This window comes from Aphelocoma coerulescens, chromosome 1, assembly GCF_041296385.1.
Source record: "Aphelocoma coerulescens isolate FSJ_1873_10779 chromosome 1, UR_Acoe_1.0, whole genome shotgun sequence".
NCBI lineage: Eukaryota > Metazoa > Chordata > Aves > Passeriformes > Corvidae > Aphelocoma > Aphelocoma coerulescens.
Genome location: NC_091013.1, coordinates 98,030,241 through 98,055,700, shown reverse-complemented (window position 1 = coordinate 98,055,700; position 25,460 = coordinate 98,030,241). Strand labels below are relative to the sequence as shown.

At 44.5% G+C, this 25,460-nt stretch overlaps 1 protein-coding gene and 1 long non-coding RNA gene across 15 annotated transcripts in view; one reads left to right on the top strand and one right to left on the bottom strand.

The window, feature by feature from the left end:
* LSAMP (limbic system associated membrane protein) overlaps positions 1-25,460 on the top strand; it is a 731,774-nt gene that overhangs the window by 342,701 nt on the left and 363,613 nt on the right. The gene's annotated exons all lie outside the window — the stretch shown is intronic.
* On the bottom strand, positions 9,527-10,909 carry LOC138119608 (uncharacterized). Its single transcript, XR_011155545.1, has 3 exons — positions 10,761-10,909; positions 10,484-10,667; positions 9,527-9,801 (listed from the first exon to the last, which is right to left on the bottom strand). It is a non-coding gene; the product is annotated as an uncharacterized lncRNA (long non-coding RNA).

The following is a 25,460-nucleotide window of genomic DNA, read 5'->3' as shown; positions in this document are numbered from 1 at the left end:
TGAATTTAAATTTATGTGTTCCAGCTTTTATTGCTGGGCCACTTGGCTCCTTTGAATTATCTCAGTCACCAAATGAATTTTATAGTCCATTGGGGGCTGTCCATGCTTGTTAAGGTGATATTTCCATCTCCAGCGTGCTGTGGAATCTCATCCGCCACGCAGTGATCACTTCTACATGCCAGCTGCCTATTGCTTCTTCAGGAATCATCTCTGCTCCTTGGAGACTCATGCAGTTATGGGATCGGTTGTGTGTGGGGCTTCTGGAAAAAGAGCCGACTCACAGTGCACAATGGACATAACTTTTGCTCAGGAAAGAGGTGAAATAAATGCTGTTGCAATGTTGGGTGGTGCCAGCTGTCAGGCTGGCTTTCTGATGTGGAGAACCAACAAGGTGTGACTTTTGGGTACTGTGCACCCCTGGGCCCCACTTCAAGGGTTTCAAGGGCATCCCCCAGTAAAAGGGGGTTAGCAAGGAGAGGAGGTCATCCCTTAGGAGGTGACTACAGAAATGGCAAGGACCTGGGCATATGCAAGGCTGCAGCTGCAGGAACTACAGATTCCACTTCAACCTGGTATACTGCTGACAGTGCCAAGCCTGTTTATCTGGGCCTGACCAGGCAAAAGGATGTTTGACTTTTTGTGGGGTTTCTCACAGCACCGGCCCTAAAGACTTGGCTCTGGTGTAGACTCCATCTTTGTGCAGAGCTGCCTCCTGTGCTTTTGTGACAGGGACACCAGCATGATGCTCCATCATGGTGCAGTAAAAAACTGAGACCACATCTAGACATTTCCTTGCATTTCCTTTTGCATTTTCCTTGCATTTCCTTCCTTCTGATACCACCTTTTTGCTTTTCATTAAACTGACCCCTCTCCTTCTTCCAGAGGAGCTTCTCATTTTGCAGCTGGCAGTCTCTTTACTGAAGCTGTCAAAGTTTTGGGGGCATTTTTGGAAGAATTCCCCATGCCCTGAATCAGATCTCACATTGCAGCAGATCTGCGTGGTGGCAGAAGTGGGAGAGGATATGAGGATTTTATCACTCTGCAGTGATGAGTGCTCAGGACTTAATATGGTGCTGCAGTGTGAGGAGTAGTCCAAGGACACCTCTAATAGCTTGCATTCCTAGAAGGGATCACAAGTCTCCCTTTCCAGCTCTGTCTTGAAGTCCGGCATCATCTTCCATTGGACAACATTCTCAGGCACCATTCTCTTGTCATGTCCTGCTGCACAGGGCCAGGAGTTGGACTCGATGATCCTGATGTGTCTCTTCCAACTAAGCATATCCTACAATTCTATTCTATGTCTTTTCCAGGAGACTTTACCTCTTCCCAGTGTTCCTCATAGGAGCCCTACAGACACACTTCACATTGCTGCTTAGACACCTCAAAACAAACTTCTCTGTCTTGGAATCTCTTACCTGTTTTGTTTGGGACCACTACCAAAAAACCCTTTGTGCCCTTTGCTGATTTGACTGCTCAGCATCCCCAGCACTTCTGCAGTCCTGGGAGCCCAGAGCTGGAGAGATCAGCTCTTTGCTTCTGTGTGATACTGGTTACTCTTCAGATCCTCTGGGGTTCTTACATTTTTCTCCCCGATCCCCTTAGCAGAGCTCTTGTAGGAATAAACCACTGGAAGATAACTTACCAGTTTCTTTTTCCTGTGCAAAGGGCTGCTGATGGAATTTCTCCATTAGTCTCTGCGGGACTTAATGTGATGTTGTTTCCTCTCTCCGTTCCTCCTTTGTAAACTACTGATCTATGATGTATTGCGGCTGTTTCCACAATTCATTTCCCTAAGCCTGTTGTCAGGCTAATTGGTTTTCTGTTTAAGTCCTGGTACTTGCAGATTACCGTGTGTGGCCACTTTGCAGGATCCAAGCCCCAAATTTTCATTCTCTACTGTCATTAGCTGTGTTAGAGCCTTTGCTAATCCCTCTCCAGCTAACTATCTTCATACAGCAATTTAACTGCTTTATATTAACCTGGCATGCCTCTTCCAGCAGGGTTGTGCTGTGTTCCTATGTCACCCTTGTGGCACCATTGTGTTTCTCCTACTGAGTGTAAATAAAAGCAAATTGTAAACAAAATAAAGCTTAGAGCTATACATTTCCTTATTTTCCTCCCCTTGTGTACCTCCCAAGAAAATGAGATTCCTGTAAGGAATTATCATGTCCATCATTTAACTAAACTGTACATATCTAGCATTTTTAATCTCCCTTCATAAATCAGTGCCTCCAGGCCCTTATCTCATTCCACGGGTCTGGAAATTAAAAAAATAAAATAGAGCTCACAATAAGAAGTCTGGAATGTCTTTTGAGGTGAGGGAGAGGAGAGGGGGAGGGACTGAGCGGTAGCAAATAATTCTTGCTGGTTTATAACCCCTTCCATCTAAGGACCTCAATGTACTTTGCAAGCAGGAGTAAATTAAGGGTCACCATGTACCCCATGAAGCTGGGAAGTCTTGTCACAAATCTGTATAGGTCAGCACTGGTCTTTATGAAGCACGTGCAGGTGTTGAAGTTGCACAGCCACTGCAGGGATAAAAGTCATTTCTTCCTGCTGCAGGAAATGAGCATCTACCTGTTTGAGTTGGAAGTGGAGAGGAGAGTTTGCATTGGGAGTAGGTGGCCTCTGAAAGAGATGAAAAATTCTGACCCCTTATAGTAAAGGTAACTGGATTAAATATGAATGCATTATAAATACTTGTTACTTTAGAGGCAGGAATGCTCAGACACAGAAAGACAGAGTGATATGTCCAGCTCATGCAGCAAAATAAAGACAGACAGAGGGAATCTTCATCACTTTGACTTCAGAACAATCCTTTCTGCAAGTAGCAGCAAATTTTCCCCACTTGTGGCCAGCAGCATGAAATTTGGGCAATACAGCTAGGGATTCAATTGAATGGCTTTATCAGAAACTCCAGATTTGCTTAGAGGCACCAAGGGAACAGTCTTTCTCAGGAGATTTCCACTGCTTCCTGCTTTAAGGAAGATTGTTTTTGAGGAAAACGAGAGCAGCTGTCTTTCTGGTGGTATCTTGACATTCCATACTGGGTGCCTCCAGTTCCAGGAAGGCACACTGGCCTGGTCTGAGATGAGATAACAGAAGGTACCATGAGTTTTTTTGTCAGATTTGACTTAATTTCTTAAAGTAGGCTTGCATTTTTTCTCCTCTTACCCTTACCGCTTCAACCCATCCCCAATACTTATCTCTCAGATTCATCCCTTCCTTCTGTCCTGATTCTCCTTAACTGCTTGTTCAGATTAGGAAATATCCTTTCAGCCTCTCTCTCATTCTCATTAAATCTTCTTTTTATTTTTTTTTCTTTATCTTCATCTCCTCCTTCCTAGACTGTCTCTAAATTAAAAAAAAAAAAAAAAAGAGAGAGAAAAAGAAAAAAAAAAGTAAAGAAAAGCTCTTTAATGTGTTTTTAAAAATCTCTTTGAAAATTATACTGTCTGTGTCGCTTCTGTCTCTCTAGTTGCATGCATTTATTTATTTACTTATTTATTTATTTATTTTTACAGACCAAACTGAAAAGTGGTTTATTGACAAAAGTCAAAGGGCTGCTGATGATTAGGTGCAAAAAGGCTTTTCCCTGTTAGGATGGATAAATAACAAGCAAGTTTGCCAATGATACCAATCTGTGTTGAGCAGTTGAGATGCTGGAGGGTAGGGATGCCATCCAGAGGGACCTTGGCGGGCTTGGGAAGTGGGACCATGTGAACCTCATGAAGTTTATCAAAGCCAAATGCAAAGTCCTGCATGTTGGGTGAGGCAACCCCAAGCACAAACACAGGCAGAACAGAGAATGGATTGAAAGCAGCCCTGAGCACTTGGGGATGTTGGTGGACAAGACTGTTGAAACAAGCTGGCAACACGCACTTGCAGCCCAGAAAGCCAAAGGTATCTGGGGCTGCATCCAGAGCAGCATGGCTAGCAGGGGGAGGGAGGGAGTTTTGCCCCTCTGCTCTGCCTTTTTTGAGACCCCATCTGGAGTGGTGTGTCCAGCTCTGGAGCCCCCAGAATAAGAATGACATGAACCTCTTAGAGTGAGTCCAGGAAAGAGTGATGGAGATGCTCAGAGAACTGAAGCAGCCCACCTCTGAAGACTGGCTGACAGGGTTGGGATTGTTCATACTGGAGAAGAAAAGGCTGCAGGGAGACCTTAGGGCACTTTCCAGTACCTGCTGAGGGCTACAGGAGAGCTGCAGAGGGACTTTTTTAAAGGGCACATAGTGAGAGGATAAGGAGGAATGATTTTAAACTGAAAGAAGACAAGCTTAGATAAGGAAGAATTTCCTTGTTGTGAGGTTGGTGAGGCACTAAAACAGATTGCTCAGAGAAACTTGGAATGCCCTGTGACTGGAAGTGTTGGCCAGGTTGGATGGGGTTTTGAGCACTCTGGTCTAATGGAAGGTGCACCAGCCCATGGCAGGGAGGTTGGAACTAGATGATCTTTCATGTTTCTTCCAACCCAAGCCATTTTAGGATTCTATGAAATATGCAAAAGATGTCTTTTGCCTTTAAAGGACAGGCTGAATATTTGCATTCTTCCTCCTCCTCCTTCCAATACCCCATGACACAGGCCCAGATGTCCAGGAAAAAGACTGGACTAGAAGCCAAAGATAAAAGCACTTTTCCCACAAATGTGCACTTAACCCCAGGCACTGATTCCAGAAACAGCTGATGTCTCCAGGCCCTTGAGAAATGTTCTGGGTTTTAGCAGACTGCAAATTGCAGCATCCCAGCCCTCATGGCTTCCATCAGTCAGCCCTAGCTAGGAAATGGTACAGAAGAACAGCTTCTTACCCTAAGGAAGCAAGAATGGGATGTTCTCATTCAACAAGGAAAACAGCAGCACTTTGCTCATTTCAAATATGTGAGGACCCAGACCAACTCTTCAAAATACCCTTAAGTTTGGGGAATTTTTTATCTGGATTCACGTATTTGTAGATGTTGAGGTTAGGAAAGATCACTAACACATCTTGGCTCTTGTCGCGGGTTCGGTTTGTAACCGGGCAGAAACACCAATTTAGTGTAGTGGTTTGGTCTAAAATACTCATTACTGTTTATCTTCTGTGAGATAAGAATTAGGAGAAATGCAAAGCAGGCACCAACTTGAATGAATATAAAGAAGTTTATTAACAGACCTAAAAGAAGAAAAGAAAAAAAAAATTATACCACCTTTAGAACTCTCCTCCTCCCCCCACCTTCCTCCCTTCTCCCACTGACAATGTAAAGACAACCCTTAAGATGTTCAGTCTGTTTACCACTTCCATAATAACCTTGTTCAGTCCATTTAGAAAAAGAAGTCTCTTTTTGCTCGTGCTATGAGAACAGTATCACACCGAGACAGCCACCCACTTCCAAATATTGTTCAGTCCATTTAGGAAGAGGAGTCTCTCTGCTTGCAATGTGAGTCCCTTCCCCCGACTTGCAGCTTTTCCAGCAACTGCTTTCGAGGGTCCACTCTTGAAGTTTTTTGGGGTACAATTTTAAGGTTGAGCCATTCAGAAACAAAAAAACAGAGGCCCTTCTCCTTCCCTGGGAGTAAAGGGTCTTTCTTACCTTCAAGACTATCTCTGGGAGCATCTCTAGGAATTGAGGTTTTTCTCCTTTCCTCTTTGGAGCAAAAAGTCCTCATCTGGTTCATCTGGTCCATCTCTCTCTGTCCAAACTTCTCATGAAATTACAGCTGCGGCAGCATCTGCCTATTGCTTACGAGTTGAACACTCCACCCCCCATATCTTCATGAAATTACAACGGGATACTCTGATATATCATAGCTTCACAACAGACTTTCAGCTTTAAGCATTTCCTCTCTCTCTTCCCTCAGGTTTTCAGCTCTTCACAGCAATAAAAGGGTTAATCTAACCTCAGCCTTGCAGCTGGAATGTGGCTTATCGCTGTTGGTCACTGACCTCTGCCGGACAGCGGGGCCGCTTTGCTGAATCTTGGCCGCAGTGGAGGGGGGGGAGCCGAGCCTCTCTGGCCGCCCACGGCAAGGCAGTGGGGGGGGTTCCATGGCTGGAACAGGCCCATGGCTCCAGGCTGGCCGTGGCCCAGCCCGGCCTGGCCCAAGCAGGACCTGGCTGGGCCCGCTGGCCCCCGCACGGGGCCTGCAGCCACCTGTCCCAGCGCTGGAAACGAGAGAGAGCTTGGGGGGGAGTTTGTCTATTCTTAAGTGTGTATCACAGAGGTGGTCACAACTTTAAGCGGCTTAAAGAATTGTCCATATTCAAACTGGCCAGCTGATAGGTTCTGTCAGGTCCCAGAGGAAGCTATAAGCACCCCTTAGCAAGGATATCCCTTCCGGGACTATGCTTGCTAACCTATGACAGCTCTGATCTCAAGGTGTTTCTATAATATGGCCATGTGTGTCCATGCTATCATTGCTGTAACCACCTCAAGTACTGAGAGGAATGAAACTGCAGCAGCCCAGCATGTTGCCTACATGCATCTATCCAGAGTTGTGTGCCTTTGGCAACTAAAATTTATGCACTTGCAGCTTTAGAGCTGTTGAGAAATAGGACAACCAGGTTGAAAGTAGCTGGCTGCAATTGCCCTTCTGGTATTGGTAATGGAACTGGTAACTGCTGGTAGCAGAGATCCAGACCATCTGTGCAATCCAGTTTAGGCAGTGGATGGGCACTGCTGTGAAAGAGCAGGTTTGATGGCTGCGTGCAGAATCACAGGAGCATGGTAGGAGGGGACTGCTTGTTGGACCTCTAGTCCAGTCCAAGCTCTTGCTTGAAGCCAGACACCTCCCAGGAGCCAGTGTGTCAAGATCAAAAGTGCTACATCATGGTGGGTTAATTTCTTCTCCCAACATTCCCTGCCTTGTGGCTGCTGCTACATCCTTGCCACTCTGCCAACACCAAGGGCAGCTTTGGCTGCCCAATCCAAGTCTCAGTTCCAGAGGCCCATGATGTGGCATGTTGCAGAGCCAGCATCAGTCCAGATCAGCTTAATTCTCAAGGGCTTGTGACTAATGAGTGAAACCTCCTTCAGCCATTGGGGAACGCTGCTGCAGCAGGCAAGGAACAGGTCCACTCCCTCTGTGTAAAAACCCTGCTGCAGAGAGTGTGCAGACTACTGGGAGAAAGGACAGAGTCCCTGCATCATTAGGAAGCTTGGTAAACCCTTCCTGTCAGTCCATCACTCCCCGCCATCCAACTGACTGGAGAGTCACAAATGAAAAGGTACATCATTTCCTGCTGGAATATCTGGCATAGTGATGAAGTAGAAAAGGGAAATAAAAAATAAAAAAAAAATAGAAACAAGAACTCAAATAGAAGAACTGAGGTAAGATAAAGATGGAGAACATTGCAAAATGAGGAAACTTTGCATCAAAGAAGGGTCACTACAAGTTCTCCTCAAGAGGAGATCCAGTCATGGAACAGTGAGTTTCCATTTTTCCCCCAACAGTAAGGAAGCAGCTGAGAGAAGCTCTAACACCCTGAATAAATTTAGCTATGTTTGGTCACTGGTGTGGCTTGTACTGGAAGACACCACATAATAATACAAACTAGCATTGCTGCGCAGATCCAAGGAGCTCTGTTGTCCTTAGTTTTTCATAGCGACTAAATCTGGGTTCTCCAACAGCACCAACAAAATGATGCTGAGACTCCAGATGAAGGTACACATGGAGCAGGGGAGGACCTTTGACCTGACTTGTCCTAGTCAGTAAAATAGTAGTATTTTGCTCAGAGGTAGAAACTAGCATGACTTCTGTGGTGGTGCCAAACAAAGCCCAGAGTATATCCATCCATTTGCAGTTTATGCTGTATCATTTTGAAGTTGCCTTTGGTTCTCCTGTTTCTGTGATTCTGCCTTTTATCTGCCCCTTTCTTTCTTGGTACATAAGCAAGTGTGATACCTGTGCCTTGATGTCTGGATTTGCCACTCCTCAAAAACACTGTGAGGCTCAGTGATAACATGCCATCCAAACAGTGGGGAGCACTTTAATGTCTTCTGTCTCAGGGACATAGCTGGCATTTACCATCTAAATCTCTGTAGTCCCCTTCAGTGATTATTCACTAATTGTTATCCACTGCTCCCACAGAGCACTTTGTTTTTGATGACTTAGATAAGTGGCACATTTATTCCCCTCCAAGCTTTGCGGGTGAGAACAAATCTAGTTTATTCTGCTAAAGTGAAAATTAAACCAGTGGGCTGCACTATTGGAATCAGGAGTTATGCAGAATGAGACTGTAAAATACACTGTCAGTTATCTATGTGACACTCCCGCTCCCTTCCCAGTTCTGCCTTCAGGAGCTCTCTTCCAGCCCATGACTCCTGCAGCCCTTTGAATGCAGAGCGATCACCAGGAGTTATTCTTCCTGAGTGAATAATGTACATGGTATATGACCTTTTGGGATATATCCTTTCATCACTAAGGAACCATGGAGTGAAAGTGCCTTTTCAAAGCCGCTCCTGACCCCACTATTCTTACCAGGTTTTTTTACCTAGAAAAGGAAGGAGGTGTACACTGGTATAGTTCCTTTCCTTCCTCATACACTCTTCAGAGGATTTCTGGAGCATCCTGTTCAGGGTGTGATGACAAGAAAGGCAAATTAATCATTCTTGGGTTTGCATGTCCAGAGTAAACATTAGGCCCTCACCTTTCTAATGCTGGCAGTTGAGAAGGTGTGGTCCTCCAGGGCTCACACAGATCCACTTGTGTGTCTTTTGCTGTCTTGCATGTTCGGATGGGAGTCTCTGAGTAGCTATGGGGGTCTGTTTCCCCAAGTGCCTGCGCAGGACCCAGCACTCTGGAGCCTCACTACTACTGGGGCACATGAGCACAAAAACAACCAAGCATGGAGCCTGGGATTTTGCTGGGGAAAAGTTCCAATCACAGTGTTACGAGCAAAGGAGGTTTCCAAGTTTCCTCAGATGTGGAATGTGATCAATTAAACATTAAAAAAATGTTTAATTAAACTTACTTGAAAAAGCCTGGAAGGGTCACGAAAACTGAAGGTGACGATGCCAGTTCCCCACAGCATATGGCAGAGCAGCCGCTCTCCCCGTGCTACAAACACAGCACTGTCACTTCAGAGGGACGTGCAGCCCTTTTATTTTGCCGGCTGTCGCCATGGCAGTGGAGGGATCAACCTAGGAGCCACCATCCCCACTGCCACCTTAGGAACAGGAGTATGTCCCTCAGGGGACCTGATTTCACCAGAGGAAGGCAAACAGGTCAAAATTAGCCATTTTTCCGCTGTTGGAGACTGGCAGAGGACGGCATAGTGCAGGAGTGTCACTTGCTGTGAAGGCCTTGGGGGCTCCTATGCTATGTGCCACTGGGATTGAAGCACTTTATTCCTGTATCAAAGAGAATTTATATTGGACATCTAAACTCCTTTAAAAGCAGAGAAGTTTTGATGTTCCCTGTGTTCATGGCTGTTTGATGTGGGGGCATTTCAAGGGGCAGGTAGCCCTGTTTTCTCAGCTCCACCTTGCACCACATGCATTCTCAGGTGTGGTGGGGCAGGGGAACCCAAGGAACCCAAGGCTTGCCATGGGGAGCAGGTCTGTCTGGCAGCCATCAGCTGGAGAGATGGGTAGCACTTTCAGTTGTCAGAAAGGATGACTGATGGAATAAAGGCTTCTTTAGATCTCTTAAATGATCATGATGAGCCCTTTCTCATGGGAAGACATTATGAAAGCTAGCTTGAGCATTGAGGTAGGGAGATCCTGGTGGTGGAAATGACTCATCACCTTGGCTTAGAAAGTCCCGTTGTCCATTTGCCTGTAGTGGCTTCCCTCAGCTCAAGCAGCAGCCCATCATTTGGTATTCTGTTTTATGAACAGATAATGTGCTCAGTTATATGTAGCCATGAAAGGTAAAATCACAAACTTGAAAGGCCCTGGGATTGCAGGACACTGGGAGGACCAGGAAGATTACTGAGTGTTGGGGGCTCTATTGTTGTAGTGCAGGGGGAAAATTTTTATAGGGTTACAGTGTGTCACTGGGAGTTTGGTGTTCAAGTATCATGAATTTCCAGGTATTGGGTTTTTTTAAACATGCTAGTCTTTCCATACACTTTAGCTGTATAAGAAGAAGGGAGTGGCTCTGGCAGCCCAGACTCAGGAAATGAGCCCACACTCTAGAGGAGGCCAGGAAAGAGGCAGGAAGTGAAGTCAAGAAAAGGGCAGACAGGCTCAAACTGCTGTAGGTTTTTGAAAGTAAGAAGAAGAAATTGAATCTCAATCCAGCAAACACTTAAGAACCAAAGGAGGGATGAAGCGGGATAGATGTGCTATAATGGGATTTCAGGGTGAGGAAAAAGAATGCTAATGGCTGTATTGTGTATGCTTAGTGTGTCAGAGAAGCTGGGAAGAAGTTGCACTGCCTGGAAGTGAAGTAGTAATGAGCGGCCAGGCATGTCTCCCAGCTGTCAGGACAAAAAAGAAGGGCTTGGGTGCTGGCTCTGTTGCAGAGTTGTTTTTATCCCGAGGGACTTCAATCAGAAAGTACCTTTCCTTGGGAGGTTCATTATCTCCCCATTATCTTCCCTGCAGTCTCTCATTCTCTGCACGGACAGACGTGGCCCCCAAACTCCAGAGACCAGGCTGCATCATAGTGGCACCGTTCTTCCTTGCAGACCTATCAACTCCCTAAAGGCTTCTGCCTTTCTGCACTCTGTCAGGAAATTATTTTGCTGAAGAGACAAGGCATAGTCATTGTAAAAACTATTCCAATTAAGATATTTAATTGCAAAGGAGGAAAAAAATCTGTAAATTAAATGAATCACCCTGTTTACAGCACAGAAGAGTAAGGAATGATCTGAGAGGAAGCTGACATTTTGTCAGTCTGAGACAGCTGAGTGCATCAAAGTAGCAGAGGACATAGTGGCTTTTACAGCAATAGCAAGGCAATTAACCTTGCTTTCCCTATACTTCCTTAGACATCTGGTTGATTTTAAGTACCAAAATGTGCCCTGTGTTCCAGCTGCCCCTCCAGCCTGTGCTCTCTGCTGGGATGTAGGATGTAGGGGGGGCTGTGCTGAGGCAGGGGGCGGCAGGGAAGGGGCAATTGCTGCAACCACAGCAGTGGCCACCTGTCAGCTGAAGCTCATTAACTCATCTAGCACCTGCTCCCACCCTAATGAGATGGGGGGGCCACCTCCAGCGAGAGTTTCTCTGCCTGGACACAATGCAATTACATTCGGGGTTGTTTGTCTGTCTCTGTGTGAAGTGTAAGCCACCAGAGGTGTAGAAGAGGCTGGAGTATCCTGAGTAGGTAGGGGTTGTGGCTGCCTGTGCCGTGTGTATATTTATAGTACAGCCTCCAGGCTTTCCTCTGAATTGCTGTTGCTGTGTGAGGAATGAGCGTGGTGAGAGACATCCAACAAGTGGTCAGAAGGAGGTGGGATCTGTGAAGCAGTCACACTTGGTAAGATATTGGCAGCAGTAGCTGTGTGCCTGGTTGCTTAACTATTAAATAGCATGTCGGTACTCCCATAGGATGTTCTGCAGTAATAATTAATAGTGATTACATAGTGATAATACAATGGTTATGCTAATAGTTTTATCAGCCTGCATGTAAAGAAAGATGAGCTAATACTATAAATATAGTACTATGTGAGGAGCAGTCTTAATGACAAGCGTATTGCATACAGTAAATATGCTGATATTGTTTATAGTAAATGCTATAGTTCCTCACCTACCATAATCAGTCTTTGCAGTTTCCCCGCAATTAACTTTCAATGTTTCAGTCCTGCTCTTCTGTTTCTCCCTCTACCCTCAGCTGCATAGAGTTGCATCAAGATTCATTGCTTCCAAGTCAAGTAAGGAACCATACAGGGCTGAATAGATGCCCATTAACGTGCATACTAAAGCTCCCAGCAGAGACCTAAGCACCCATGACAGACAGGTGCTCAGAACAGCTACACAGTCACAGCTTAGAAGGCTTTTCCCAGATCCCCAGTTTCATTACTATTTCATTTCCTTGCACTGTGTCACATGGAAATAGCGAGGAAGGTGGATGAGGGATGGAATGAAACCTCTTAAACTGGCTCAGTTAGGTTATGGTGTCCATTTTATCAAGGCACTCTTACAGGTTCACTCCAGCTGTGCAAGAAAACCCAGCCTCCTCTGAGCAACTGAGGTGAGCACAGAGATACACTGGTGCGTGCTGCATGCTTGTGCATCCTGCCAGTGCCTTCAGGAAGGAACGTGGAGCCATTGTAGGGGGCTTAGTCTCTAGCTACTGATGATTTCTCAGGGTGCCAGCAACAAAAGATGAAAGAAGAAAGCTCTGAGGTTAGTAATGTCTTATACTCTAAAAATCATAACTGTAGGGAAGCAGGGATTAATCAAAGGAAGATCTTCTGTAGCAGCACTACTCAGGTAACCAGCTACAGCTGGGATGAAGGGGTGCCCTAGGGAGAGTAAAGCAGTGGCTGGGGAAGCTAGTTACTATTTCAAGACTCTCCTCCTCAGCAGAAACCTAGGAAGGAGACAGGTTCAGAAGTCCTATGAGGAGGGATCCCTGCTAACTGAGGAGCATCCTGTTACTCATAGATTTCAAGGGATAGAAGACACTGAGGTTTCCTCAGGCCCAGACAGTTACACTCTGCAGAACAGCATACAGCATCTGGTAAGCTGACCAACAGGCTGAATGTTCTGGGATGATAAAAAAGCACAAGGTATCCTCAGAGAGAGGAAGAAACCTCCTCAGGAGTGTAACCACAGGTGAGGGATTACACAGCCTGGACCATGCCGGAGGCTGCCCTAAGGCAGGTAGCTCTGCCTAGAAACCTGGCCTATGTTCCTGGCCTAACAACGAGTTATACCTGGGAGGGAGCAGCAAGTGCAGGCACCAGCTGTGAACATGCTCCTGCTTGTTAAAGCCATGGTGTGAGGCATGACCGTGGTACTTGTTAGAGATCCAAGGAGCATCCTGGCAGCACAGATCTGTGCAAACTCGGTGTTCTTTGCTATCAACTGGTGAAAGCTGCTATACTGAGGTGCTCAAAAATATGAGCTGTAGTGTTTCTTAAGTGGATGCGTGTATGGAGTGCATTTTAAGAATAGGTCCTGCTATTACAGTTGATTTGGAAGGCATTCCAAATTCATTGGAAGGCATTAATAGTGTGGATCAGATTAGACTTCTCAGTCAAGCACTGGATTGATAGCATTATAGAATTAAAGACTTTTTTTCCCCTGGTGTTGGCTGAAAAGGTTGGAAGAAGTATTCTTTTGCAAGAGATGTCTTCTTTTTTGGCTTGGGAGCTTGGATGAAGTACGTAAACCCTGAGCTGTAACAACCCAGCCAGCTCTCTTATGAAATTCCTTTGTGCAAACTATTTTCCAAGCTCAATTACCCATTGCAGTCACATTATTATTGCTCTGTATAGTTCTGTGTATGGCCATCTTGGCAAAATTTTCAGGAATGCTTCAGCCCTTTCTAAGGGCAGAAGTGGCCTCATGGTGTGGGGGAATGCAGAGGGCTTTGAAGGAATGCAGAAGGATTCTCGTCCACTGTCTTTGTTCTTTGAAGATCAGCATGAGGTACAGAGGGTCCAAAGTGCTGGGAGTATGATGTGCGTGGTAACCTCTGAATCAAATCTGTTTGCTTAGGAGTTCAATGTGTTACTTCCTAGTTTCATTCTAAAGATTCTAGTCTAGTGCCCATGTCCATTTCAGAGAATATGCCTTTTTTTTTTTTTCTGTAGAGTTTACAATTCTATTGTACCTTGGCTTAAAACATTGTCCAGCATTCCTGCTGGTGCAGCACCTGGCCCAGCAGAGGTGCCTCGGCTTCCCCCGTGGGACTTCAAGCCAAAGCAGCAGGGCCTGGGATTGACAACACCTGTGCAGCCAGAACAGCTAGGGATGAACTTGATGCATGTAGGTAGCAGTCTACACTTCCATGCTGGGCATGAGCAAAAGTTGATTCAGTCTTCCTCACAGCCAAGCCAAGTGAATGAACCAAACCATGTCATAAAACACAGAGCCTATGGTGAGGATAGGACAAACCTCTCTATGCATCACTTGTTCCCACTGAGGAACCCAAGGGATGTAATGGAACAAGTCAGAAGTAAAATGAGAGCTGGTATCTTAAAAAAAAAATTAAATAAAAGGAGATGGGCGACAGGAGGACTAAAGGGAAAGAGAAGGAGAAATTACACTCTCATTTTGTTCTCTCCTTCCCTTCCCATTTTTGCCTGTTTGAAACTGTGTCAAATACCTTGGTGCCTGTTCCCCTTACTTCTTCCAAATTTCATCTCTCTTCAGAGCTCTGGCTTTAAAAATGCACACATATATGCAATTAAATGCAGGCCTTGACTTTTCACCTGGGAAACTGGAGGGATAAGGTGAGCTAAGCTTTTAATTACGAGTGCTCATTCTGGGAGGCAGGGAATTTAAACTGACAGTAGATGTTGCAGCACTGCTTAATCATGTCTTACAGGGAAGAGGAAAAAATCTCCATGAATATGCTGGAGAAAAGATTTCCTGAATATATACAGAAAATATTATTTCTTTTTGCTTTTCCCTTTTCACCTTCTCCTTTCATTTTTTTTTTCCTTTTACTTTTGTACCAAGTGGAAACTAGTGTTAAATACTGAGGATTTGATTATGGCTTTTATTAAGGTGGAAATGTTAATGTGCAGCTGTGACCCCTAGGATAAAGCTCTTTGTGCCAGGGTATTTTTGGTTTGGGTTTTTTGTTTGTTTGTTTCTTTTTTTTTTTCCTTGTCTTTTCTCCTCTGTATCTTTTTTAAAGCATTTAATGGAGCAGGTTCATTTGGGCTTTTTCATTGACATGATTGGAGTTTTACCACAGACACCTTTGGCTCTAAGTGATTTTCTTGATGGGAGGGTGAACAGCGTAGGAGTTTAGTGGCACTACTTCCCAGACAAGCACAGTTGGAGTTGTTTGAGGAAGAAAAGAGAAAAAAAATGCTAGTTTTTGTCCCACAAAGAAATCACTGACAAGTTTTCCAGCTTTCAGGAAGAAAAAATTGTTCTCTTTTGCTGACCACAGGCCAGCTATGATTCATAGTCCAATCTGATGTACACTAGTCACTGGATTTTTTCCACTTCATTCCAGGATTTGTCCCTGTGCTTTAGGGCCTGCTAAGCAAATGGAAATGTAGACTTAAGCCAGGAAACTCTGCTAGGATAATGGGTATTAGTTCCAGGCAAAGGCCTTCCTACAGAAGAAAAGCAGACATTTTAGCAACAGAGTATCTTTGCCAAGTCACAGGAAGGTATCCCATCTCCACTCTTTCTGTCCATGGTACACAAGCTTGTGCTAGAGCCGTGTCAGGCAAAGCCTGCTACCTCTTGGAGCTCTTCTTGTGCCAGTTTCTGCAGTGTAGCTTCTTCTGATTTGTGCTGAAGCCTCTGACTTGCCAATCTCAGTTGAGGCTGGGATGTGGAAATGTCCTGGTCCCCGCTACAAGCTGCTGCAAAAACTTCCAAACCTCTCCCACTCCCTTCTTCAGATGAAATAGTTTGGTGAGTGTGAAGCTATTGCATCTGAGTGTGGCAATAAAAGACAAAGAGATGCCTTGCCTCCCATAAATGACTGCAAATTACTTATATAGGGATACTTAGCTAAGTGGTACCTTGCACAGGTGTTTAACTTCCTTGATATTCTTTCAATGTTTAAGTTAAACTTTACTGAAACTTTTTTACGCTCTTTAAAGAGGACATTCAGGGCCAAATTTGTTAGAAGCCTGTCTGAGAATGAGGTAAAGGTGAGAGCTGAGAGTTCAGAGGACAAGTTCATCAATAGCATTATTGAGTTCTTGCTCCTTGTTTCTTTCCATGCTTCAAGGAAAGGTGGATTAACATCAGCATTTCAAATGGGATGCTTTTTTGGGTTTGAATACCTCCATCTGAATCTGTTCTTACAGTCCTTGTTCTGGATGGTGTCCTGCTTTTGGCTGGGATAGTTCATTTTCTTCCTAGTAGCTGGTGCAGTGCTGTGTTTTTAATTCAGTATGAGAATGATGTTGATAACACACAGATATTTTAGTTATTGCTGAGTACTGCTTACCCTAAATCAAGGACTTTTCACTTTCCTACACTCTATCAGCATGAGGGTGTACAAGAAGCTGTGAAGGAGTATTGCCAGGACAGCTACTCCAAACTGGCCAAAGGGATATTCCATATCATAGAATGCCATGCTCAGTAAACAAACTGGGTGGAGTTGTCTGGAATAGTTTAGGATTGGTCAGTGAGTGGTGAGCAACTGCGTTGGGCATTATTAGCTTCTCCTGGGCTTTATTCCTCTCTATTGCAGTAGTAGTAGTAGTAGTACATTTTTCTTGTTTTCAGTTACTAATCTGTTCTTATCTCAACCTACAAGGTTTAGGTTTTTTTTCTCCATTGATTCTCCTCGCCACTGGGAAGAGGGTAGTGGGAGAATGGCTGTGTGGTCCTTAGCTGTTGGCTGGGGTTAAACACTGGGTTTCTACTTGGCATCTCCTGGCAGCTTTCTGCTATGGAATGTGACTCTCTGTGCTGCATAGTAGCTGAGGCCTTTGCATAGCCTGCTGTTAACTAGGAGACTTGTCAGTCTTACTGATATGAAAAACCTCTCTATTTTGCTACTGCCTCTGAATATCCACCACAATGCCATCAGGACCCTTCTGATTAGTTTCCAAAATGCAGCTTTGCTAGGAAGACCTCAGCAACCTTGTAGATGACCTCCCTAACCTGCTGTTACTCACAGGATTCCCACTATTAAGAGCTGAATAATCTGGCCAAACTTATCCCCTTCAAAGGGATTTATGGAATGGCATGGCCTTGAGTTACAACATGGACTCCCTTCTCCAAAGATATCTCATGCACGAAACTTTTATTTCTTGCCCTCAGCTCTTTTTAGATCCTGTTCTTCCTTCATTCAAATCCTTCAGCTTGGAAAACTGGTGTTGTGTCTGTGTACAGTGTGAGTCAGCTGTGATAAAGAAGTGCCCCAACCTATGTTCATTTTAGGATTTAGAAGTTTGTATAAGGTCCTTTGCTTTAGACAGATTTCTCGTGTGACTTTAGTCAAGTGGGAGGTGTAACAAGGAATTTGGTGGTTGCTTAATGAATCAAGATCCATAGGGATCTGGGCTGCCAACTTGTGCATATTCATAGAAGGCATTTAAAAAACTAATATATTCTTTAGCTTAAAAAAGATAAATATGCATGGGGTTCTCAAGAACACTTAAAATCCCAAAGGAGCCAGTTGTACCCTTTGTGAGTCTTTTACTGCCACTTAGTCACTAGAAAAATGCTTGGTGAATTTTGCTTTTGGTCTTCATGATTGCCTTATTTTGCCTGGCTTGTGTATTGAGCTGTGAGCTGCTTCCCTGAGACACAGCAAGGAGTGGAGTTGGTGTTCTGCAGGTGTGGTGCCTGGGAAGGAGGCAAGGGTACTCTATGGATGAGTGTTACAGGGATTCCCTATCCGTGCAAAGGTACACGTGAGAGTTGGGTTGGTTTGTTGCTGTGGGAAGGGGCGTCTTGTTCCTGTTTTCAGCTGAGGGCCTGTTTCATACCGCCTCCTTGAGCAGGTGAGAGCAATCTCAGCCCAGGGCAAAGTCACTTTCTTTTCTCAGTTGGTTCTGCTGCTCCTAGGGAAGGGCTTTGTGAACAAACAGCAGGATAAATGCAGTCTCTGTTGGTGCCCAGTTTTGCTTAACATTTACACGTAATCTGTGAGCCATCACTGGGCGGAGCTGAGGTGCAGGGGAACCATGGAGGTCTGAGGTAAGGACCTCAACCTGCTGGTTTGCTGCTTCCCTTGTTCTCCACCTCCAACCTTGACATCTCCTTCTGAGAGACTCCTGTGAAGAAGCTCAGCACAGCCAGGCCAGATTAAGCACTCTGACCACTCAATAACCTACGTTTCAAACCACCTTCATAGCAGGCAGTAGCCCCTGAGAAGGGGCTCTAGTTTACATATCAAACCTTTTGGGGAGGGAGCGATGGAAAGAGGAAAAAGAAATGACAGCAAAGTAAGCAACATGCTAGAGAAGGGAGAAGCAAAAGGAGAGGAAGCATTCAGTTTGATTTGTTGTCAACTCAAAATGCCTTGGCCACGGACTTGCCTTTAAGATGGTGTGAGAGAGGTGAGACTAACTGCAGTCAATATGTCAAGAGTGTGTGTCTGGGAAAAGCATTTATTTAAGACAATTGTGATCAAATATTCATCAACTTGCTCTCCCACCATCCCACTACAGCTTCTTTCTTGCTTTTCTCAGCTGGAAAAGACTTCATAGTGAAAGAAGGAGCAGCACTTAAATGCTTATTTATGTTGTCATTTCTAGGCATTTTATCAGGTCTCTAATGAAATAGATTTTCTCTCAAGAGGTACATATTTTCTGAGCCAGAGGGGGAGAGCACTACAGATTGCTGAAAAGTCTGCCCACATTCAATACATTTGTTGCATTATTAATGATGATAAAAGCGAGAGGTTATAAACATTTTCTTTTCTAAGTACTAATTGCAGCTGACCTTAGCTTTAAAAAAAAAACTAAACCAGACGGGGGAGTGTGGTGTAGCAGGGGAAGCACAAACAAATCCATTGAGTCCAAAATGTAACTGTCAAGGCAAAACTTCTTTCTTGACAATCCCCAATGCTTTCACATATATCATTTCTAGAAGCACTGCCAGAGCCAAACCATTTGAGACTAGAATTATAGCAGAGATTAGCAGGATTCTGTTCCAAGAATATCTTTATGGTGATCACTTGTCACTTGTCATTACAAATAAATCCTACTGGTCTTCTTCCCTCAGTCTCATCCTTGGCTTACTTACACTTGAGAAATCATTCTTCTTGTCCCCTCTTTTCCAGCAAGCAAAATTCATGTTGTTCCTTCGAATGGCTGCTGGCTTATCCTGACTCAATACAGCCCTAGTGGAGGGGGATAGACACAGGAATTTTTCATGCTTGTTTTTCATCCAGGTGCTGTTAAAATGTGTTTTCATTGTTATTGTCAGAATACTGGGCGATTCTGTGGCATCACTTGGGACAGTAGTGTGTACAGAAAGGTTTAGGTAGGTTACCTTATATCCAGTTGCCTCAAACAGTATGAGGGATGTTGGGTTTTTTTGTTTGTTTGATTTGGTTTTGTTGTTTTGTTTTTTGTGGGGTTTTTGCTTGGCTGGTTTTTTTTTTGTTGTTGTTTAAGGTTTGGTTTTTTGGTTTTTTTTTTCTGTGATTATGTACCACAACAGCACCCAGAGCATTCAACCAAGGCGAGATTCCTGTTCCATGTACATGCAGCGAGGGGTTGTCTGAGTAAATGGGTAGAAAATGAGGGCATGAAGAAATAAAGCAAGTTTTTCTTATTCCTGCATCTGTTCAGTGGGTTCGTGGTAGGAGAACCCACGCATCATGAGTCTTGCAGTGCTGTTGCATCTCCTCCTCTCAGATACTAATACCATCCAGGCTCTGCACAGGGTGGTTAATAACTAGACTATTTGCTGGTGGTGCTGTTGTTCAGAGCAGCATGAGGCAAGTTCTGCTGGTTGAATTCATCACAGCTATAATGAAAGCCACTGAGTTTTTATGGGTGATGCTGAGAGCAGGCTGTGGCATCCTAGGTCTAAGCAGCAGAAATGGGATTTGAAACAATTAAAGATGATATTGTACCATTACTTGAACAATTTGTAGTTGTTTATCTGTATGAACCCTTGGAAGGGTTCAGGGTTGAGTAGAGCTGCCCACAGACTTGCTGCTTTTTCTGGAGCTTAAAAAGTGATACTGTGTTTTAGCACTGGAGCTTAGGCTGGTGTTTGGATATGCTTTAAAAAAACTGAACACGTTCACTAATATGTTGCCTTTGTTTGCAACAGAACACCTTATTTCTATTTATTATTTCACTCATTTATTATTTATATTACACTAACAGCTAGAGGCCTCTTTTTGCTAGGTGTCAGACAGATTCTTTGTAGCAGGAAAGTTTGTATTCTGATACTCTGCCTGAGAGGCAGGAGAGTGTTCAAAGGAAGTAGCAAATGAGCTGCAGAACTTGGGAAAGGACCCGGCTCTCCTGAGTCCTGGCTTCTTGACTTTAGACCCCCATAAACAGCTACATGAAACAAAGCTATTGCTCTCGCTTTGCATGAAGCCTTTAATTTAAACTGATTCTGAATGGGAATGTTTAAACACACCAAACAAGCAGTGCTCTGTTTGGATGGAAGGATGGTGTTTCTGCAGTGTATCGTGCATGGGAAGAGGGCTGCGCTGCCTGAAGCCAGCGGCCTCTCACTGCTTCTGGAGCCTAAGCTGGTTTTTCATAGGCTTTCTATACAGCAGGAAAATAGAGCCCTTGCTTAGCTTCTCTTCTTGATACAACATATTGTCCACGTCTCATGAGATACCAGGGGAATCTTCCCCAGATGTGCAAGTTAAAAACTAAGGGTTTTGATGGCCGCATGCCTCCCTTGTCTCTGAGTTTGAAAGCAACCTGTCAGAAAGGGACCAAACCCTAGGGGATTCACATTTGCTTTCGTTAGGATAATTAAAGAACAGAATAAGCAGAGCAGACAGACTTGTCCCTTTTAAGATGCAAATGAGGGATTCTCTGAACGGCATTTTGGCGTCAGTTTCCCTTCATGCTTGTGCAAAGAAGTAAAATACCAGTTTGAAACATAATGGAATAGCCTTAGCATCTTGATTTAATGAGTTTTCTACCAGTGCTGGGACAGAGGTCATTTCCCCGTATCTTGCATACTTTTTCCACGTGGCCATTTTCATCGATTATGGCCCCACATGTCGGATTCTTGTGTGGACTGTGAAAAATAAGATACTCTTCGGAGCCTTGGGCTCTTCTCTAGAGACCAGCTGTAATCCAGGCAGCCCATTTGAGACCTGTGTTTTCCTCTGGACTATGCTGATGACTGCTGGTCATTTGCTACACAACTTGGTATTTTCTGACATGGGCTGAGAGTTGCCATCATCTCATGAGGGCAGCTCCTGTCACTGAGAGTGCACAGCGTTTGCTGGGGTGGGACATGGCTTTCCCACAGGCAGTGTGTTGTTATACAATGACTACAGTCATGCAGGGAATGTCCTGCAGCACGAATTTCTGTGGAGACATCAAGCTGCTTCCTGGGTTCTAGGAGCATCCTGGCCTGTAGAAATGTTCCTTACTTCTCCCTCCATGCCCCAGCAAGTATCAGGACAGATTCCTGAGGTTCTCACCTCCAGGGAGCAGACAGCTGCCAGTGCACACAGATAAGGTCTGTGCTGGGAAAAGCTCAGCAGCAGTGGCTACAGTGGATCATAAAAGCATGAGACCTGGTTGTGAGCCTTAGAAACTGTGGTACATTTGCCTGAAGTAGGGATGGTATAATTAAGAGACTTGTGCTGTGTTTTCAGAGGAGTGTTTCTGACATCTTGTCTAATCTACACGGTATTCTTGTCCTTTGCCAATGCAGCAGCTTCTTACATCCACTAATGTTCTGGCATGTCTGCACACTTATTCATGCCATTATTTCTGGCATCAGCCTACTTCTTTCTCCCTTCAGTTAGGCCAAATAAACATCAAAGAGATGCCTTTTCCTCAGGGATGTCACTGCACTAATTTCTGACGGACAGGGTGATTTTTCTTATTATTTATTTATTAATTTACTCTCAGAAGATCTAGGCCCTTCCAAAAGCACTGCTTGGTTTACTCCCAGTGCACTGAGGCTGTGTGCACATGCCAGCCCTACTCCACATGTGCATGTGGTGTCTTTGTATCTGACACATTCAGCTCTTGCTCGAGGGGTAGACTTGCCCTTCTCTGCTTGCTGTGGTGTCAATACTTTTGCCAGAAGCCACATGCAGGGAGGCAGCAATTCCATGGAGACTACACAGGGCACAACGCTAAGCAGGTAAGTCATTGCAGCATACTGGCCTTTACCTCTCTTTGTAAACATTCAGGTATTAAATATAAATTAATGTTTCAAGGATGCATGTTTCTTCAGGGACTCCTGTTTACTTCATCATTGTTACAGGAAAGTTGGTTCTCTTGGGGGCTGGAAACCAAGAAAGATTATCTCATTTTTGCTCCCCTTCCCACTTCCACACTTAGGATCATAGAATGGAAGAGAATAGAATCTTTAAAGTTGGAAAAGACCTCCAAGATCATCGAGTCTAGCCTTTGACTGAACACCACCGTCCACTAAACCACAGCACTATGCCATGTCCAGTTCTTCGTGGAACACTTCCAGGGATGGTAATTCCACTGCTTTCCTGGGCAGCCTGTTCCAGTGCTTAACTACCCTTTCAGAGAAGAAATTCTTCCTGGTATCCAACCTGAACCTCCCCTGAACCAACTTGAGGCCATTTCCTCTTGTCCTGACAACTTTTCTCCTCCTTTTTTCTTACTTCCTTCACCAAACAGTAACAGTGCAATGACCCTTTCCAAGCAGGAGTGCCCTCATATACACAATACAAGTGAAATCTTAAGCATGCTATAAACCTCAGCTGCTGCCCTCTTCACACAGGAGCTTTCCCTGACTCTGGACCGTGTTTCTTTAAGTCATGTCATTCACCTGGGTAGCTACCCTGTTCCTAGTGCTTGATGACATCCAGGTCACCAGGGGACAAAGGCTGAGATGATAGCTTAAAATCTTCTGATACAGTTGTGCAGTAGGCCAGGTGTGTGTTTTCACTGGCTTCACTTAATTGCTTCAGACATAAATATTTGTTCTGCTGTTCTTTAGTAAATTTACAAATTAAATAATGTAGCTGGAGACATCACCTTCTCATTTGGGTGCTTTATTTTTATATGGTAAGTTGCCTTGCAGCAGAAGCAAGCCATCATTGGCTGAACTGCAAGTGCAAGATTATTACTGAATATATTATCTTAATTACATCATATGGGTGTCATGTCCACTGCAAACTACTGATGAGATAATCCTAAACCACACCAGCTGTCAGCAAGAGGAAAAGGGGTAGGTTAGGGATGCATTCAATTTTTGTACGCTTGGCTATTTTGCATAAACAAGCCATTGCATCAGTATCAGTTTGAAAAACATGCAGACTAATTATGAGCAGAACTCTTCACTTTAAAAAAAAAAGCCTGTTATGGCATCCAGGATGTAACATGCCACTTGTATTTTTTTCAGTGGGGAGCTCACAGCTATGTCACTCAGCTTCTTGCAGCAGGGAGCAGGCAGAACCAGCAGCTGTAGGATGCTCTGGTCCCAGATGGATGAAGCACATATGCCACAGTACGAAAGCCGTGTCACTAGGGAAGTGATCAAAGCTTACTAATTAAAACTATCGCATTTTCTAGTCTCCCTCTGCCTTAAATCCAGGAGCACAGTTCTTCCCTGTCCCAGCTGCTTCCAGGAGAAGGTGCTGTTAGGAGTTGCAGAAAATCACTAGCACCCACAGCCACTTCATCCAGTCACCTTCTAAAGTCTTCCATTTTTCAGCTTGTGCGGTGTTGCCAAATGCACAGCAGTTCTTCTTACAAACGGGATTTGGCAAAATAAATGAGCTGAAACTCTGCAAGGGGATTATTCATCATAGCAGAAGCCTGAGCTGCCACAGTGTTTGTCATCTGTAGTGCCTTTGTTATCAGTTCCATCACCGAAGCCAGTGCACGTGTCATGTGGTAAAAATCAGACCACTGGCCAGGGGACTTTCCCTTCTGCTTTTGCAGCTAAGAGGAGAGGTTGAGACATGTGAAAACAGTTCACACTTGCACTCTTTGGGCACAGACACTGCAGTTTGTGAGTGGAGTATTTGTTTATCTTGCATTTGTTCTAGCTTAAGGGTGCGGGCTTTTTTCCTCACTTCTCTGCTCCAGTGGATAGAAGAGAGAGTGGTTGTTCCATCTCCCCCACCTCACCCCACATGTTTCTGTTATTTACCCCCTCTTCTTGCAGTTGCATTGGTCTTTCTGGAAAGGAGATAAATAGGATAGTTTAGTGAAAAGGAGGAGAGAAAGATGAGAGAGCTGGAAACTAATGGAGGGCAGGCTGAATGACAGATAACCTGTCTGCCTTTCTTACATATTTCCTCTGCAACTCTTTCCAGTCACGCTCATGTACTTTCTCTCACTTACTCATATGAAAACATAAACAAACTGTTATCTAAAGTTTCATTTTCCCACCCCTACCCTTTTTCCTCTTCCTTCTTCTCTTCCTCATTAATTTCCTCTATGGAATGTGTTCAAGGGGAGATATAAAAACAGTTGAGATTCATTATGGTATGAGAAGGTAGAAGCCAGCAGTAACGTGAGCTGGTTTTGAGGAGGAAAGGAAATTCAGACAACATGAGAAACCTTGGAAACTCCATTATTTCTGGACTTTACTGAGGGCAAGTGCAAGTCTTCATATGAGAAGGAAGAGCCTTCTGTTATGAGAAACAAGCTGCTGTTTCTCATAGTGACTTTCTCATGTCCTGCTCTAAAGTCAGGGTAATTTCAGTGGGATCAGTACCCTAGGCACTGTCCTGCACTAAGAAAAGCCCTGGGAGTGATCACCTTTGCTCTAGGAGGTCGCCATGGCCATGAGGGAAAAAGACTTGACAGTATTGCAGAAGAGGGAGCAGCTGAAGTGCCCTGTAACTTTGGATGCCTTGCTCTGCTCAGCATTTGAGACTGGCACGACTTGGATTTTCAGAATTCACTGTCCAGGGCACCTCAGGCTGGCCTCCCAAAGATGACCTCATCTCTTACAACATAGCTTCTTTTCCAACACAGATACCCTACGGAGAATAGGGTCTGTAGAGAGAACTGTATTTTTATGACTTGTAACCCCATCTTGCCTTCCACCAGCTCTCTCTTCCGTTCAAACTGCTGTTTTGAACAAGGAAAAATGAACCAAAAGAACTGCAAAAGGGATGTGCACACAGATGTTTTTATCTTCCCTTCCAAGGGAGGCCTGCCCTTTGTACCCTTTTCCCAAATAACCAAAATCCATCAGATAACCTCTTAAGACCAAGCCTAAGGCAAAATCAATCTCCAAAGGAAATAGCAATCGCTGTTGCTCAGACAGCAAGCGGAACGTGAAATCCATATTGGCTTATTAAAAGCATAGGCTTTGCCTTGCTCATCTCTGATGATGCCAAGCAGCAATTATTTTTATTACATGCACACATGGACACACGTGGGTAAAATACAGACTGTTTTAAAGGCAGGTTTCCTGCAGGTGCTTGTAGCGATTCTCATCACTCCATCACTGAGGGTGAGTGAATTCTCCTCCTTGAGCAATATCCTGTGTCAGCAATTGAATGAAGTGCTCTGATTTATCTGTTTCCCTCTGGATTTTATTATCTGTTCTGTTTCCTTGCGAGGGCTGAATTTGGAGGGGAAATGTATGGAGGTTAGACAAGCAAGTAGTGTGGCTACACCAGCTGGGGCTCTAATGTACAGCCACGGTTTTTTAAAAGTCAGTGGGATAATAGCACCCAATTGGTCCCTGAAAAGAAGGATGCTTTGAGCAGAGGGTTTTTTTCTGGGCAGGCTGGAAGGCTCCTAATTACTAGAAATCAAGAGGAA